Source organism: Diuraphis noxia, unplaced genomic scaffold (genome assembly GCF_037042655.1).
Source record: "Diuraphis noxia isolate RWA-SAM2 unplaced genomic scaffold, SU_Dnox_SAM2 contig0001, whole genome shotgun sequence".
Lineage (NCBI taxonomy): Eukaryota > Metazoa > Arthropoda > Insecta > Hemiptera > Aphididae > Diuraphis > Diuraphis noxia.
In genome coordinates, this window is record NW_028301711.1 from 20,225,721 (window position 1) to 20,238,654 (window position 12,934).

The window sequence follows — 12,934 nt, forward strand, 5'->3', positions numbered from 1 at the left end:
TGTGTTTTGTCACGTCCGTTTTCTTTAGGGGGGCAAACATTGAAATTATACCCCTCCCACCACTTAACCATAAAATGTAAGCCTGCCTATAATATAGGTACCTATATTTTGACTATATATTAAATATTAAAAATATAAATATAAAATTTTTTAAATTCTAAAAATAGAATTAAAAATAATTGTATCGTGATAAACTACAATTACAATGTTTATTATACATGATTTAAGGGCCGTAGTCATTTTCCTCCAAAAACCTACATCAACAACACCTTTTCCTACTCGTACATTGTACATTTTCCTCTAAAAAAATAAAAAATAATTCTTGACCATTTTCCTCCAACAAATAATAAATAAAATAATAAAATAGTTTATTTAAATAATTTATGGATAGATACAAAAAAAAGAAATAAAAAGTTGTTTATAATATTATATATTTATTTTTTATAATTATAGGACATTTCAGCAACAAATAAATATTTGTTAAAGGGAAGAAAAAATAGACATAGGTAATAAAAAATAATTATTTTACTTTTTGTAATTACTCCGACCAGTGTTTTTCGATATAGCTCATATAGATAGCCAATACCATAATGTAATCATCAACCGATAAGCACAACATGCGATTCTATAGGCTATAGCCTATTACTCTGTCTTTACATAATACGAAACGCAATACAACAAAACCGCCCTAAAATAGTGGACATAATGTTAGTTGAAAATAATGTTGAGGAAAATGGACACCAAACTTATATTTTTTTTTGTGGAAAAAATAGTACTATCTCAAATCGTGATATTATATGAATATAATAATGCTAATTGACCATAATAAATACTACACTGAATTCAATTTAATATTATGTTGTTATCACTATATAGTACCACTGTACCAGTGTACCGCAATATATCGACATAACTTTTAGGGAATCATTTAATCGTACTTATATATAATACATACCTTTAACACCTAACGAAATTACCCACCCACCTAAATTTGTTTGGGGGCTATTCCCCCTCAAAAGATAAGCTCATGAAGTCGTGACTCTATATTATTGTAGTTGGTGTTATAAAGTGTTTTGGAAATCGTTTGTCGTGTCATACTTATTTCGAGCCTGTATAAATATTTAGTAAGTTAGGTATAGAATTTATATGTTGGCGGGCGAATTGATGACTACGAGAGACAAAACATTAAAACCATCATTACTTAGTAATCGCGGTAATAATATTATATAAGTCGTAAAATTACGAAAAACGAAGCTTTGATAACGGTCTTACATAATATAATTTTGTCTAATCCGATTACTTATTTTGAATGCTTTGTAATCTCTAGCTTTCATTCGCAGCATTAAAATAATCTTCAAGCTTGTATCTATTATCATAAACGTATATATATAAAGTGGTTGATTTGCACCATATTTTGTTTATTCATGTTACATATTATATTGAAACTAATACCATATAAAACATATTATATTCATAACTAAATAACTTTATTTTTCGTTATTAAAAAATGTTCATATTTTTTGTTTTGGCGCAATAATAGATATCTAGAGGTTGAGTTTACTTTGCACCCCTTCTAAAAATACCTTGTTTTGTATGAAATATAATCGCTGTTGCAATCTTATCAATTCATTAATTATGTTTAAGAAACAAAAATACATTATTTTTCGAATAGAATACTTCTCCATGAGTTACGTACAAAATATAATTCGATTTAAGTAGCACGCTTAATATACTTTATTTTGTATGAAAGTATGAAGTCCAACAATACAATTTATACCTATTAGCGTGGATTTCTACGCACCTAATAACTGTGTAATATTATTTTATTGCCACATTTTTCGATTTTTGTCAGTAATCTATACGTATTGTATAATAATTTGAAGTCTATGACAAGTTCTTGTTGCACATTATTGCATATTTAATGGTTATATGCACATTTGTGCATATTTTAACAAATTTCAATGTTCATTGCATATCGCAGAGAAAATTTAAAGACTGTTCAGTCAAGTAGAAAATAAAAAAATTAATTTTTCTAGCTCTCTACGGTAATTTAAATAAAGTTAGGTTCGTTGGATAGATAATTGCTTAATCACAGATTGTTTAACTTATTCTAAATCATTTTACTACTTTAGGAAATTATTATAATAACAATTATCAAATGAAAATTGTACATTTTTTTTTTATTATATCACCCTTCGTAATTAAAAATTTTTGCCTTGCATATTTTCACAATCCTGACTGCACATTATATGAAATACTTTGATATTTTTTAGTGTATAAAAATCAGTATTATATAAATTATTACAAGCACCTATATATTCATTAGTATGCAAATGTATAACAAATATTTTGTAGGTATTTATTGTAAAATTAGAACCACAATATAATTCTTCAATAAATAGGTGAAATAATGAAAATATACTACAAAATATGCAATATTTTTAGTTTATTTACTGTAAAACAGTATATTAAACTTGGACTCAAAGTTTGAATAAATTAGTTACCAATATATATAACTATTGATTTTGCAATTTTTACATTTTGATTTATTACCTTGGTATTTTTATGACCTTATTGGATTATTTTTAATATATTTTTTCGATATTTTTAATGGTTTCTATTAAATGAATTATTTTTTTAATTTTCGTAAATTCATATTTTACAAAACCTGTACTCACGACACAGTTAATTATTATATCATATTTAATTAAAAATAATTAACACTTACCTATAGTTTTTAGAGTTTAAACTCGTGTTTGGTCTTTGGTACATTTTGAATTTTGGTATTTTGAGTGCTGTTTAAGATTTTTTTTTAATGCATTAAATCCATAGTTTCGATTTTCTAAACCCTGGTGATAACTAAACGAAATATTTTTATTTCAAGGATAAAAATATTAATTAATTTTTATAATTTATGCTCGATGACGTAACTATATTATACATAGAATGATTTAGTGAATTTTAATTTGATTTAAACATATGATGAATATCTTTGGGTTTTGGATATTTACATAAATATTGGAAATTTGCGTATTTTGTTCAATCTATTTTAAAATATTACCGAGGTTGTTCTATCATTTTGGTAGAAAATACCCAATCGCGCGGATATTCTCTTCTGACAATGTTCTAGGCATGTATTATATTATTAATTATTAACCACACATTATATTATCTTTTTCACGTAGGTATTTTATAATTAGCTTTACGTTGAAAATCAAGAAAAATAAGATAATTAGGTATTTTATTTCAATACGGAAAACAATTTTATGCATTATACAATTTATAAATATCCAATATACCCTAGGGTGATTTAAAAAAAAAAAAAATGTTAAAAATACAATAGTTAAATAACGCTGATTGTATTTGACGATGTTAAGTGTGTAAAACATCCAGAATGCACGGTCGAATAACTCTTGTCCCGGGGCATTGTTTTATTTATTCAGCTGGAAAATAAAAATGAATCATTAGGTATTCACACACGTGCTGAATAATGATTTTTTTTTATCATACGATAAAATCAGATTAATGTGTTGCAACAGACTAACAACTATCATATCATTCCTACCAAAGAGCTACGCTGGAAAATGTAAATAAATATATTATATTGATTTTTCTAACTTTCCATTTAGATGATATTGCAAGATATTATACAAATTGAGAAAGTTCACTCTAAGAGCGATCTAAATTCCCGGCTTCTAACACATTTTAAAACAACGCCGGAACAAACTATATTCCCATATTATAGAGTTTAGAAATAATTATTTGATAAAATTTATATTTTGGCAACTATCTATTTATTTTTTTTTTTTTGGCTACTGAGAACCTCTATTTAATGTTCATAATTTGGTTTTTTTTTTAAGTATTGACTTGTTTTAAATTATTCTGAATAGAACCACAGTTATAAAATCTAAGATAAGTTATAGACACTTTTTAGTAATAATGTAAAAATGTAATATAATTTTCGTTTATTCGAACAATGAAGTTTTGAATATTTATATATTAGATGATTGTATAATAGGTATACTCTATGTGGTATAAAATTGTATCAACGTGCTATTAAACACATAGTATAAAATTATTTTATAGGTTGTGTAAAAAACATACGTAAAATAAAATGGTTAATATAACTAGAATATTAATTTGATATTTTAAAGATACAATTTACACTGAAGTGAAATTACATTATTTTGAAATAAAATTATTTCTGATCGCTAATAGGTAACTATTTCAGCTGGATTGATAACCTGACTTAAATATTAATTAATTTCAAAATAATTCTTCTATTATTATGGTTTTTAAAATGCTCTTATAACCAGTGTACAATGTCCCATAATTTAAGGTTCTATACGGTATAATACAATATTGCTAAACATGTGAAAGATACTTTTTTTTAAGTATTAAAGTACAGATAGAGGTACTTATTTTGAAATGTATTTAAAATACGTATTCGAATACTTGGCAAAAAAATATTTTAAGCATATATAAAAAATATATTATTCATATATGCTTTCAATACTTTCAAATTTTTTATAACTTTTTTGTCTTATAATCAACCGGACCGATTTTCATGTTTTAAGTTTATTTTTTATGGATAGCATACCTATATTTCACATTATATCATTAAGCTAAAATTTAATATATTCAACTGCGTATGTCTAAGTATTTAATTATCATTTAAGTATAATTCACAGTAAAAAAAAACATGTTATTATGTATAATATTCTCAATTTTTATAGAATATGTACATACCTAAACTAAAAAGAATTATTCAAATATTTGCAAATTAGTGTTCGATATTAAATACAGATAATTCGAGAAAGTATGTAAATTCGTACAGTTAGAACCTAGTTAAAAATTATTTTGTTACTTTTACTCAAATAACAGTGCAGTACTGGTAAAATATCACTACAATAGATTCTTATCATGTTAAAAGTTGCAACCTCAAATTTATTGTCATCTCAAACTAAATTCAAATATTTAAATCCCCTTGAAATTACCATTACACTTAATAGCTTTACGTTTTTTATAACTCGGTGTAAAATTAATCGTTTTTCGTTACCTCGAATACACAAATGATATATTTTCAAAGTAAGAACAGACATTTGTACGGTAAGGTAGTTAGTAGAAAAGAGTGATTGTAAAAATAATGTTAAATCGCCAATAAATTCCATATTTATACAAAATCATTATACAAAAAGATAAAATTTTGAATTTTAATTGTTTAAATATTATGTAAAAATGAGGATGACTCCTTATTTTCTATCGGTAAAATTTAATCAAAATGTGGTTTGCTCAGTGCTGGAATAAAAACATACCATTAAATGGAACAATTTTACTTTGAAAAAACTAAATACGAATATGCACAACAACTAGGAACTAGATACCTCGAACTTTTTCCTGTTACCCTTGAGATTTGAAATGACGAAAACTCATTTATTATACCGAAAAATCCCATTTTAAGATCTATATATATATATATATATATATAATAACAAATGTTATGTGATTATTTTGATTCAGAACGAGGAAACGATTGGTATTACGATTTTGTATATTTTCCGCGCCAATAATACTCCAACTCGATGTGAAATGACTTATAACTTATAAGTTACGTTTTACATACTGTAATATTCCTATTCACCTCGAGGGATTTAAATGTGATTTATCATACAACACTACTACGATGATATTGCTCTTCACTTCCGTTATTTGTAATAATTATACATAAAAGTTTGAGAGGAAAAGAATCTCTATACCTAGTGATGATGGTTAGTCAATTAGGAGTTCAAATCGACAAGTTCATTTGTAACTTTTTAAGTGTAATAATTATACTTATTATACAATTATTTTATGCGCCTATATTAAAACAATAAATTATTATAGTTAAAATATTTTTTTATTAGCTTCTAACATAAAACTAGAAAAAGCTATTTATAAAGAAGCTGGGTAAGTTAATGATTTTTTTATTTTATCAAACGAACGATCGTCAAGTTAATTTTTAACATTTTAAATGTACGATGTGTAATTGTTTTTAATACATTTTTAAATGCCTAATAAAACAATTATTATAATCATTTGTTTTAGATTCTGAACGAAGTGATGAATGTATTGATTTTACAATGATGTGTGTTTTTTTGTTTTTGTGTCTGTGTACAGCATAACTAGTCGAAATAATGCTTCGATTTCAAACATTGGGGGTGGTTTCCGATGTAAAATTGAAGAGTGCATTATAGAGGTCAAAAGTAAACATTTTCCCTACAGTTTTCAAAAAAATCAAGAAAAAATCAAAATAAAAAGCGGGTAAGTCGTGGATGTCGCTCTACTGTATACAGTAGGTTACAAGTTGGTTACTGTAAGTCTGTAATGGATAGGATTAAATTTGAATGCAATGATAGGTATCATTGTATACGAAAAACGATTCTGAACGGAGATGATTTGTCAGTCTAGGATATATTATATTTAAATATTGTCATATTATATTCTATTTTGAAACAAATATTTTATTCTTCAATTAAGACGCATTTTGTATATGGCATGGTTAATCAATTAGTGTGGTTATCATGTAGTTATCATAATTCATAATACCTTATATTATCATAGATATACGGATACCTGGTTTGAGGATAAATCGTTATCATTACGCGATTTCATAAAAATTTAAAACTCAAACGCTCAAAACATTTTTCCTATAATGACGCTTCAAATTTTCTCTATAGCTATTTGAAGCAAAACTTATGGAAAACTTAGCGTTAAATTTTATAACCTTAGATATAAATACAAACGATATTATGAATTTTGAACTACAAAATTATTTGCAAATATTCATGGTTTTGACAAATTTTTGTCAATATTTGAAATTAAAATGCTAATAAAAATTTAATTTGAATTTACGGTGGACATTTTATTTTGTGATAAAGATTGACAAATTTGTAAGGAATCTTGTATTAAATTTTAAAATCTTAGATTTAAAAAGAAAATTTTTTATGAATTTCTAGCTTATAATAATTTGCGAATTTTCGTGATTTTTACGCACTGAAAAAAATATTCAGTTAGGACAACTGAAATACAGTAGTTACAACCATGCTTACCGGTTGGCTCAGGGACAACAATATCTTAAGTTAGAGTAACAAACTCATTTTTGTTAACTAATTACTGTCATGGATATAAAGTAGTTTGTTTCAAATACAATACGTAATTTAGGTTTGCTCACAAATTTCAAAACTAAAAAGTTGTAATTACAAATTAATTTGTAGGTATGCAGGATAATATGTCATAGGTGTCACAAAACAGTTAGTTAAAATTGTTTGGTATTAGTTACAATAACAATGAATGTTCTTGGTGGTTTACAAGTCATTTTGTTACCACTACAGAACTCATTTGTTGTAAGTACATACTCTATAATTAATACAACAATGCAATTTAGTTAATATTGTTGTTTAGATCTGTTATCTCTACAAAACAGACAGTGGTAATATTAATTTTATTTCTGTTACAATAAATTACTAAATATTTAGACGGTACAGTGCTCAAATTGTGAGGGCTCTTCTTTTTTATTTTTTTTTATCATCACCCCTCTAATTGTTTTTCCCATTTTTCTTTATAAACTATAACCTAAAGTGAAATTGGAACAATAATTACTTTCTACTTAATTGCATCACCATATTATTTTTTTAATTTGAGCACTGATACTGTAAGTATAATGGTTATAATTAGGTGAAGAAATGGTGAAATAAAATAAAGACTGCCAAATTGATTTTCTTATATTGTTTATTATACATAATATATTTTCAAACAAATTTTATGTTTTAGGTATTTTAAAATTTTAAGTAGGTACATAAAATATATTTTTCACATAAATAAAACAATTTACGTATTTACGTATTTAGACAAAATTTGAACTTTAAATGCTTATAAAAAAAATCGTGCCTATGTATTTTTGTAATTTTTTAATCACTATATAAATAACTTATGAGGAACTTTCAAGTATTTTGATAGAGCCAAAAAAATTTTATCAACACTTCAAAAAAAATGTTCAGAAAAATTGAAAATTTCAGTTGTCTATAAATACCTCAAAAAAAATCAAAATATTTTTAAAATCAAATCATGTAAAGAAAATGCCAATGTAAATAACTGGTAAAATTTTCAAATATCTACAACTTATACTTTTTGAATAATAACAAATATTTAAAATCGTTTCATGATAAATCGTTATCGGAACGCTATTTCGAAAATATTTTAAATTCACACGCACTTTAAATTTTTCCTACAACGACGCTTCGAGTTTTCTCTATAGCTACTTGATATTGACATATTCTATCAGGTAGTAAGGTCTTATTAAAAATATTTATAAGGTTATAATTGTTTTAAAGTTGAAAATTACCCAATTTTTTCAGAAATAATAAAGAGAGAATACAATTTTCCCATTAAGGTAATATAGTAAAAAATTACCTTTATTACATATTTAAATTTTACATGTATTACAAATTTTCCTATAATTTTACTAAACATATATCGACTGGTATAAGGCAAAAGGGGCCAAGCGACATTTTTACAACTTTTCAGGAGAGCAAAAACAAAATTTTCATGTGTTCTCAACTTTGGCGTTGGGGCTTCGGTGTTTAATTAAGCTCCAGGAATGAGGTTAATGTAAATTTGTATTTCATTTTATGTTACCTTGATGGCTTGATATTAGTTATACTGAAATGTCTCGTTAATTTTTATACACAATGGATTTTGTTAAAATTTACCATTTTTTGGCGCTTAGCTCTTATTTTTTTGTTTTTTCATATATGATAAAGGGCGCTTGTACCCTTATTTAAATATTATGCTAAAAAGTAAAAATATTTTTATTTTGAATTAATACCTACTTTTGTTTCAAATCGGCGATGTATTTTTTTCTCATAATGTTATAAATGTTATTATTAGGTATAAAAAAAATGTAATTGAAGATGACGTCTTTAATGGGAAAAATATTTAAAATTTTGAATAACAAATAATAAATTTTAAAATAAATGTATACTAGTACCTTAAACAAATAAAATAAATACTTATAAAATAAAATTGCAGCTTCACTTTGCTTTAAAAAAAAATCATACTTATAAAATAAAATTGCAGCTTCACTATGCTTTAAAAAAAAATCATACTTATAAAATAATATTGCAGCTTCACTTTGCTCTAAAAAAAAATCATACTTATAAAAACTGGTACATAATAATATTGTATAGTTCAACTTATTATTTCTGACCTAATTATTTTCTTAAACTGTAACATAGTAATTATTTACAAATATTTTTAATTTTTCAGTATAATTTGCTTTTTATTATGATAAAAGAAAAGCCCAAAATAATAATAATATGACTGATGATAAAATGTTGTAAAATATTGAATTAAAATACCTTTCTTTTTTTTTTAATCATAACAATAATATTATGTAGGTACAGTTTCAGCAAATACAATTACAAAAGAGCATTGATAGATTCTAAAGGGATTTGGCCACTGAAAATATTATATCAATAAGTTGTTTTAACTTTTAACATTTAATACAAATTAATTTAATGTAATACATTTATAAAAATCCCTTTTTTCTGTATTTGTTTAAAGCTATGTAAAAGAATTACAAAATTATTTATGAAAATCATTATACTTAGGTAATAATTATTAATTATTTGATAATAAATCTAAATATTTAAACAAATATTTACAAGCATTTTAATATAAGTACTTTTCAATAAATTATTTAAAACACTTCTTCAAATAGGTACATAACAGTATCTATTAGAGAAATACATTTATAACACTGGCTAGTACCCTATAATAATAATAATATTGTTATTATAATTTTATACTGGAAATAATATTGTTATAATAAGTGCATAAAATAAGTTTCTAGTTGTGTTTTATAATAAAGTTTGTTTGGAAGCATTAAATATTTGTATTGAATGCCATAATATAGTTACAGTGTGTACTTTAATTAATAACTACCGACTACAGTGTACAACCATTGATATGTGTCACAAACGTCACAACGTGTACCTAACAATCTATGTAAAATGTGCTGGTATAAAAACATTAAACTTCAATAATACTAATGATTAATATAAAATATTATGTTTACCTTCTGTTGTTGTTTCATTCTTTAGTGTAGAACCATAAAAAACCACGACAAATGAATAAATTAAACTTTAAAGTGAGTAAATCAAAAATACTACACAATACACTGCGATTGATTTTGATAAATCTCATAATATTAATATCAATATTATAAAAGGTGATAAGCGATAATAGAGGGGTCCAAGCACCACGTGTTTGTCGCTTGGTGATAACAATTTTCATTAGTGTCGCTTATACCCACGGCTTAAGATAGAATGGTTGCACAACGAGTCATTATTTTGTGATCACCAATTGTTCTTATCAGAAATCTGTTAAAAGTTACGTTACACCGCTATCTAGTTGCTTACATATACATCATCAAAATTCTATTCTTATTTTATATTGTGGTATTCAAAAAGTACTAATTAGTAATTTACAAATTTTATGGATAATCCGATAATCCTTTAAAGTTTCAAACTCATCAAATTATAAAATGAAAAATTATTTCATCAAAAATAATAAGGTGCTTATAGTGGCTTCACATATGTAATAAAACTTTATATCCCAAAACAAATAAACACTAATTTAAAATTTACTATTTGGTAAATAGCAATGTGTGTAATAGCCTCTATACTATTAGTAAAAGATATAATATCTATCAGCAAATTTTAATTGCTATTTACTCCAATATCCACTGGGTCCACTGCGGGTTCTGAAGTTTCTGGTTCACACAATTTTAATGGAATTGCTCCCTTTCTTAATTTGTATTTTTTTAAGCATATCTATAAATTAAAATAATACCTACAGACTACAACATATTTTAACACATAGGTACATAGTGTATTGAATAATATCATATCATTCATAATACAACAAATTCTTATTGTATGTAGCTCAATAAAGAAGTAAACTTATGGTGTACTTATTAAGTCCTTCACCAGACTCCCATGTGCTAATAATATCCCATTCTTTAAAATGTGAGGCGCACACTCTAAAACTTTTTTTAAATTTAATACCTAGAGCATCCTCCTAAAGTTTTTTTATTTCGTCCTCTTTAGGAACGCCAAAAAGAGTTTTGGACGCACAATGTGACTCGTGAATTGCACAATAATTAGGCATAATGACCAAAAAGGCAATAAACGTAATTGAATATTCACAAAACCAATTATCAAACACAGACTACAGTGATGAGATTTCGTTTAAAAGATAATACATAAACATAACATTGTCATTTAATTATTATATAGATAGAGTATGAGATCAGTGAATCGTGATTATAATAATTGAGTTACTTATTAACTCAATTATATTATATTTATTATTGAAAATGCAATAATTTAATATTATGGCGGGAAATGGGAATATTTTAATACTGTAGTACCAATTAACAACCACCAAGAGCGTTAGTAGTAGTTCACTTTTTCGTTTGTTAGATAAGAACTCTCGTATACCGCCTTCTAATATTGCGTAGTATAGCCCGATGTGCAACCATTCTATCTTAAGCCGTGCTTATACCCTAAAAAAGGCGCTTGGCCCCTACACTTTTATCAATAAATGTCGCTTAACCAAAAAATACCGAAAAATAAAAATCAATTATCTCATTACTAAATTGTCATAGGAACACTAGCGCTCGTGCGTTCGATTGCTTTAACTGTCGGTTGTCCCGTAGTATACACCATGTCGCTTAGCCCCAAAATGTCGCTTAGCCCCTTTTGCCTTATACCAGTCGATATTATTTAGTTGATTTTACTGTCACAGAAAAATACCATGATAGGTAGGTAATAAAGATCCAAATTAGCAAGAACTGATAAATGGTGTACCTATTGAAATTACCTTTGTAGAAGATAAAATCTAACTTAAGATATTTAAGAATAGATAGGTACTTAAGAATACAATATTTTTTACAAAAATTATGACCTAAATATATTATAATACTGGGATACACTAAAAAATAAATATACCTATGCACAATATTTTTTTTTAAATAATAGTAGTATTACATTATAGTATAAAGGTAATGGTAATTTGGTATAATGATAATGATAGTATGAAACTATGAAAGATGAAACGTATTATTATGAATTAAAAAATTGTCTTACTTATCACTACCTACTGTTATAAGATGAAGAATTTGAACATCCTGAACTGACATCAGTTGTTTTTTCAATACCTACTATCATTGTTAAATTCATTATTCAATGCTGTTGTCTTATTCATTTCTTTTAACGTGTTTGCACCATTGTCTGAAGTGATTGTGTACAGTTGTTTTTGTTCAATTTTAAATTTTTTGAGAATATTAAAAATTGTTTCTTTTAAATATATTCCTGCCTTCCTGTTCAACAATAATTTTCACTTAAACTGTAAAAGTGTAAAGTACCTACAGGCTATTAAAATATAAACTGAAATTAATCAGGTAAAAGAATTTAGAAAACCACACAACTCACAATAATATTTTAGGTACTTAATGTTTTGAAATTTACTTGTTTGGGATTCTGTCAGTTCTCCTAATCCTAAAGCCCTGAACTTAATACAATTATCAACAATACATTGCATATTCATACCTAAAAAAGCTCTATTTAGTCTAGTAACACCATCGAGTTTGAGTGAAATGAGTCACATACATGGGTACATAATGCTGAAAAATTATTTTTCTATTTGTTAAATTCTTAAATGTAATAGTAGTACCTAAGTATCAAGTGTAGTACCTACTTCAAGATTTTTATACATAGAGTGTAAAATATAAAATATAAAATAATACAAAATCCAACATATCATATATATTATGCATTATAAAATAATTAATAATTAAATTAAATTAAAACGTTAAAATGTATGATGTAAGTAG